The sequence below is a fragment of the Octopus bimaculoides genome, chromosome 1, assembly GCF_001194135.2.
Source record: "Octopus bimaculoides isolate UCB-OBI-ISO-001 chromosome 1, ASM119413v2, whole genome shotgun sequence".
NCBI classification, from domain to species: domain Eukaryota; kingdom Metazoa; phylum Mollusca; class Cephalopoda; order Octopoda; family Octopodidae; genus Octopus; species Octopus bimaculoides.
Window position 1 is genome coordinate 122,870,771 of NC_068981.1, and position 7,359 is coordinate 122,878,129.

The following is a 7,359-nucleotide window of genomic DNA, read 5'->3' on the forward strand; positions in this document are numbered from 1 at the left end:
ACTTCTCAAGAACGACTTTCGGCTGCATTATAATATAACATTATTCACTCAGGTGTAGATATCGCAATCCTTAAGTTTGGTAGTTCGTAGGTTACGACAACGAGGGTTCCTGTTGATCCGATCAACGGAACAGCCTGCTCGTGAAATTAACGTGCAAGTGGCTGAGCATTCCACAGACACGTGTACCCTTAACGTAGTTCTCGGGGAGATTCAGCGTGACAAAGAGTGTGACAAGGCGGGCCTTTGAAATACAGGTACAACAGAAACAGGAAGAAAGAGTCAGAGAAAGTTGTGGTGAAAGTGTACAGCAGGGTTCACCACTACCCCCTGCCGGAGCCTTGTGGAATTTTAGGTATTTTCGCTAAATAAACACTCACAACGGCCGGTCTGGGAATCGAAACCGCGATCCTACGACCGCCATTGCGCCTCCACAATACTTAATACATTATTATAAATATATGTGTATATGTGTATGCATGTATGTATGCAGGTATGTATGTATGTAGGTAGGTAGGTAGGTAGGTAGGTAGGTAGGCAGGTAGGTAGGTAGGTAGGTAGGTAGGTAGGTAGGTAGGTAGGTAGGTGGGTATTATGTATGTATGTATGCATGTATGTATGTATGTATGAGTGTATACATCAAGGCCTGACCAACCGTTTGTTCCCAGAGTATTTCATGGAATACTACTTTGATAGAAAACACTAGTATTATCTGGTTATCAATGCTTCAGGAACGCTTGTGTTCAAGTAAATTAAAATAACCTTGTCTCATATTTCACATGCAAGATGATAAACCATCATAGTTATGTTGTCTTAGATGAGAAATTACCAAATAACAACAATAAAAACACTTAACCATAATAAAATATCTATTAACATCCACCCGTTTTTACAAGGTACGTTATGTTTATACAAACTCTGTTGGTGAAAATGAGGCTTGAAAATATAACTCATGACAATGATTACCCATTGAATAGCTATATTTCTATTTTGTTTAGGTCCTCTGTATTCAATATTTAATCTAACACAGATGAAGTAGAGTATGAATTATAGATTCTGGTGCTACTTTTCTATTAGTGTAGCTTTTTCTACATCCGCTGATGTTTACGATGTCCAGCGGAAACAAAACCAGCGTTTTTCCGTGCCTGCTTTCTATAATTCTGTTTTCTAAAACTATATCGTTCCCATTTATAAGCCGATAGGGTGTGATTTAAGGAAAGTTTAATTAATAATTTTATAAAATGTAATAATTGCATACAGGTTAAGAATCTTAGCGTCAGTAACTGGAGATTTTCCACAGCAGCGAATTTTTTTTTCTGCTGGCAAGGCGAGACACTTTCAATTTCGGTTTAGTCTACTAACATTATTGACTGTTGAGTAGTATTTCTTTATCGACTGTTGAATACGAATTGTCACATTAAATGTTGTTGTCATTATATCCAGCAGAGATCCAAAGACTTTTAACGTGTCACCTAAAAATTGTACTGCTCTAGAATTAATAAAGTAAATTCCAGTGATACACTCCTTGAAATACATAAACTATATAGCTTCTCTCTCAGCATTGGACACTTAACTAATTCAAAAAATTGGATATTCACAAAATTAAATTAATGTACCTTTGCTCTCTTTATATAGTTGTTTTTATTTCAGTTTCGTGTTTATAAATGGTGAATAGATGTCACTTTTCTTTTGCTTATCTATTTGTACTTTTAGTCAGTTTCTTACCTGTATCTTGCTAATTTGCTATCATTACAAATGTTTCACCCAAGATCCTTAGCTGCTATTCGCTTTAAATTTCTGCTTCCGAAATAATTCGCTTCTGTAATTGCTTATTTTCAAAATTCATTTGCTTGTTTCTTGAAATATTTTGCAACCCCTTCATCTGTTATTACACTTTTGTTGTGTCTGTCTTTTCCCTCTTACCATTTTCTTCAATTAACACACTCTTTCCTCGGCTATTACTATCATTTTGATTGTCTATTCCTATTCTTATAAACAATTTTATTCGCTTCTACTTTAATTCCAATTTTATAAAATCATTTGTAAAATCAATGGATATTTTTGGCAAATATCATATATACATGAATATTATTCTGCTAAATATTATTCTGAACCCAATTTTATTTGTTCATCCGCTTTCCTATTCTCTATCTATTCTCCTGATTTTTTTTTTTTTTTTTGACTCTTTGAACATCTTGTAATGTGAGTGACCATTTTTGAAAGCAAGAGCGAACGAGTATGTACATACATATTATTTACTGATATATATATACAGAGGGAGAGAGAGAGAGTGAGAGAGCAAGAGAGAGGGAGAGAGAGAGGAGACTCAGAAAGGTATTTTAAAAAGACACCTATAACAGTGCTTGGGGAGAACAATATAAATAGAAACGCTTACCCCGTTACGTTATATTTCGATATGTTTATTCTAAATGTTTAATGAAGAGAATATTGAAACAAAACTTACTTTGATTAGTATTAAAATATATGGATAGCTTTGTTAATTTCTATGTGGCGAAAATCCTCGTCCGACTCTAGTCAATTGTTAATGTTGAAATATAATTTACTAAATAAGAATGGCTTTTGTAATTTTTAAGCATCCAATATACATATATCAGTTGTATAAAGTTAAAACATGATCTGGTTTTCACATTTTTATATTTTATCGTTAAAAAATATTTTGTAACGTTCATAAAGTTCAATTAGAGGGATCTATGCCAGTAATATTGGTACGCACGATAAACAGTTAGGTTTAAGCTGCATGCGGATTGGTCAAAACCGTTTCTAAAAATTCAGCTTCTGGGAGTGTTCTCAGACATAGTACAGTTTTCAAGAACTCAACTGTCAGTTAAATACATCTTGAACTCTGAAGATTACTACAAATGTAAGAAAGCGCTAATAGAACATTCACACAAATTCAGAAAATATTTATATACATACTTTGAATATATATACATATATGATGGGTACTCTTGTCGTGAACGACAAATGAGGATTCAGTAAAATTAAGCATTAAGCGTTAATCATGTTTTGAGGCCTGCTAGTTGCCTTGCAAATCTTTTGACAAATCAAACAAATTGAGGACTCTATTTGTTTGCGTGCTTGTTGATCATTTACTACGTGTTTTCTTGAGTGGCTGGCATGGCCTACTTTGCTTCGTACAACAAAACTACAATGACAGGAAAGGTTTCCATTTACCTGCTTGCACGAAGTTGTTCCCGATGATGGAGTCACTTTACTCAAATCTTTGAACTGAGGAGAAGCAGGACTAACGGTAAGTCCTGCGTCTGATGCTTTGTTTTCTCAGGAAGAAAATGGAATGTTGCATCGATTCAGATTTCTTTTAAATTGTCTTTGAAGCGCAAAAGTGGCCTTCCAACTGAACATTCTGATGAGAATTGGCCAAAGAGAAGTTGCTTTGGAATTCTGATATCATTTATACATGAGAGATCACCTGGCCATCTAAACTGTATTTTGATGAGGATGACGTCAATACTTGATATGATGCATTATTTTAGTACCTCACTCTCACGAACATGGCCACTCAGTTTTATGATGGAGATAGTACGCAAGCATTGCATATGAAAAGCGTCAAGCAGGTTGATGTGCTTTCAATACAGAGTCCAAGATTCAGCACCATAAAATAATGTTGACAAGACCACTGACGATATACGCTGACTTTCACTTTCAACGATACGTCGTGGCTGTCGCAAAGCCTGTGATAAGTCTTACCGAAAGCGGAGCTAGCCTTCCCCATTCGGAACACAATTACTTTATCCATCTTCGCATCATTGGACACAATGGATTCTTAACAACTTCTCGCGTCTATAAATATATGTGTATCTGTCTGTCTGTCTGTGTGTATGTGTGTGCATGTGTGGGTGTATATAATCTTTGGGTAAATATATATATATATATATGTATGTATGTATGCGTGTGTACATACACGCATACATACATGTATATATCTTTCTGTGTTTCTGCTTCGTACCAACGAATCTTTAAAATATACCGCCGTCATTTACTTCTTCTCATAACACCACATCCGCATTTCCCTAAATTGCAAAGGGTTCCCTAAACTTACCCATTGCTTTATACACACCACCCCACATCCTAAGAACGAGATTCGTTCTTTATATTTTATCGTTTATAATGAAAAACAATAAGATTCATCACTAATTCTGTCCTTCACTTTTCTGTATTTTGTATTCAACGATTTTCTTTAATTTCCTTTTGCTCTGCTTTTCTTTATTCAATCCAGCCCCATTTTATTTCCCCTTCTTACCCCCAACCAATACTACCTTCCTAAACCTTGCTCTAGACATTGAAAAGTCATGTCGCTTGCAGCGCTTTGTATTGAGCTAATCTGTCTTTTGTTTTATTGAAGCATTAATATTTACTCATTTTACTTATTATATGTTACGTCTTTTTTACTTCATTTACCAAATACTGTAGAAGGATCTTTTTGATGAATAAATAATACTTGAAAAAAAAAAAGAACGATAAATGCAAAGAAATTCGTTTAAATGATTTAAGTTTACATGAATATATTGTTTCGTTTTCTTTGAGACCTTTATATTTTTCTCTTAACTGATTCACTCATTCATTCATTCATTATTTATTCATTTTATTTCATTCGTTGATTCGTCTGAATTTGACTTTAGCTTAAAAAAAGCATTCATAATATATTTCTCGGTTTTATATTCCTTTCAAATTAACACATTTCGCTGTATCAGTAGGGGGTCGATGATCGAAATATTTTGTGAGATTTTGTCCCATCACTTTAATCACTGTGTACGAATCTTACTAATAGCCTTAAGGATAAAATAAGTATAAATCAAAAATTTATGATGATATCCTCAATTTCCTTTAACACAGCTACATATTATTATTCATACAATTTAAGGCGGCGTGTTGACAGAATAGTTAGCACGCCGAGCAAATACTATGCAACATTCCCTCCGTTTTGAGTTCAAATTCCGTCGAAGTTGGCATTTCCTTTCATCTTTTTCGGACTCGATAAAAAAGTATTGAGTATTGAGATCGATGTAATGGTTTACTACTCTCTGAAATTTCTAGCCTTGTGCCATAATTTGAAACTAATACAATTTAAGGCGGCATGCTGGCAGAATCGTTACACGTTGAAAAACTTCTTGTGGTATATTTTCGGGCTCTGCGTTCTTAGTTCAAATGCGTTCGAAGTAAACTCAGCCTTTTATTCTTTCGAGTTCGATAAAATAAAGTACCAGTCAAATACTTAGGTCGATAGTACCAGTCAATTACTTATGATTTTACTAGAAACTATTATTGTGAAATGTATTTATGGATCTCCAACTCTAGTGTAGAAATTATGTTTCTTTTCCATTTGTTAGAGGGTACTACTGTAATTTAGTGTTTAAAATATGTTAACAATTTGTTACAGTTTACATTTTAAAGCACAATTTAATTTCCATTATTGCAACAAAAATACAGCCAAAGTCACTATGACGTTTCCTTGCCAAAAAAAGCTGCAAATACCTCATAAGCTGGAGGAAGAGTAACAATAGATATGAGATTTCTTCCAAACCTACTCTCCTTGTATGTGTTTCAACTTTGAGATTAAAATCAGTGTTTTTATACTATAATGCCAATAAGCACATTACGTTAATTCTTTTGGAAACTTTTGAACAGCAATTTTATCACCGGGAAAAAGTTCTAATTCAAAAAAACATGGACAGCAGAAGCGGTAACCTTTTCCATATGGTGAAAGAGGTATATAGTTGAATGGTTAACAGTAATTTGAAATAATAACGAAGAAAAACATTTGTAAGAAAAAGATGTCTGTTGTTATATCAATTCGTAGCAATTGGAAAAAAACAGATTTTTGTGAGAAAATTAATCGATATCCCGATGTTTTTTTGGTTTAGCATGGTAACAAAAATAATTATTATTTGATTATTTCTATCACTACTGGTTTCAGAGACCCCGCTAAATAGAGATTGGCTCTTAACTTCGATCGTTGATTAAGACGGATCAATCAATTTATCTATTTATCTATCTCTCTATTTCCCCACACTTTCTCTCACTACCCTCCACACACACACAGGTAGTTAGGGTAGTCTCACTAGCTCCTGTATGTTAGTCAAAATACATATTAAAACTGAGAAGTACGGAAATATTAAATACAGAGTTATTGTATATCAATACAAGAAATTGGGTATTTTTTGGTATTACTTATTCAACATTACACGTGTTTTGTTCCCAAACTCAAATTATAAAGTGTTACATGTTAGATAAACATGTAAGGTATTTCCTATAGAAATTGTATACTAAAATAATATAATAATGTATTATATTATTTCTCCGAAGTTCCGGCCAGCTAAGCCATCGTCAGCAGACCGACTATGGCTTAACTGGCCAAAATTTTTTACTGTCAACACCATTCTTATATAACAATTATATATATATATATGTGTGTGTGTGCGTACATACATATATATCTACTTACACACACAAACATATGTAAAAGTTTACACTGAGGAGATTCTTACCCACAAACAATGATTTTTTAATAATTTTATTATGGGTAAGAATCAAAACAATTGTATGTAATTTGTATCTAATATTTATTATTTATTATATTACGTTATATTACTACAAGAATATAATATAATATTATGGTAATATAATATAATAGTATGGTTATATAATACAATATTATAGTAATATAACATTATGGTAAAATATTTTCATTTTGAATTGACAATTGTACATGTCTCCATTTCCTATTTATTTATATAAATTTAATATATATACCCATGTGAGTTGTAAGGTTTTCTCTACAAAGTTGGGTATATAACAGTGGAGCCAGTGAAAGATTGGATATTTTAATCCCTACTCTCCGTGTATTGGATTTAATTTAATATATTACTTATATGTATGTGTGTACACACACACACACACACATGTATGTATGTATGTATGTATATGTACACACAATACATAAAGTTTGAATGACTTCCAGTTATTGTTCTCATGATCCACATCAATAAGAGTCAATCAGTTTTCATATTGCGAAAGACTTGCTCTTCCATATATAAAACGTTTGTAGCAACACTACCTGTATAACGCTTTCTGTATCTCTAACATCTCATATGAGTGATGATGCACATGCTCAAATCAAACATACTTATATGAAATTCAGCTTTGGGGGGTACGCTTGTTTATACTTAGAACTGTTTTTCATATGACTTGATAATACCTGTTTAATTGGAAGACACATGACTTGAATATAAAATCTAAAATTCTGCATTGGAATCATATTATATTAATTCCAAATATGTGTGTATATATATATATATATATATATATATATATAGATAGATA

At 32.8% G+C, this 7,359-nt stretch overlaps 1 protein-coding gene across 4 annotated transcripts in view; it reads left to right on the forward strand.

The window, feature by feature from the left end:
• LOC106881121 (neuronal acetylcholine receptor subunit alpha-10) overlaps window positions 1-7,359 on the forward strand; it is a 275,903-nt gene that overhangs the window by 248,463 nt on the left and 20,081 nt on the right. The window lies entirely within an intron of this gene.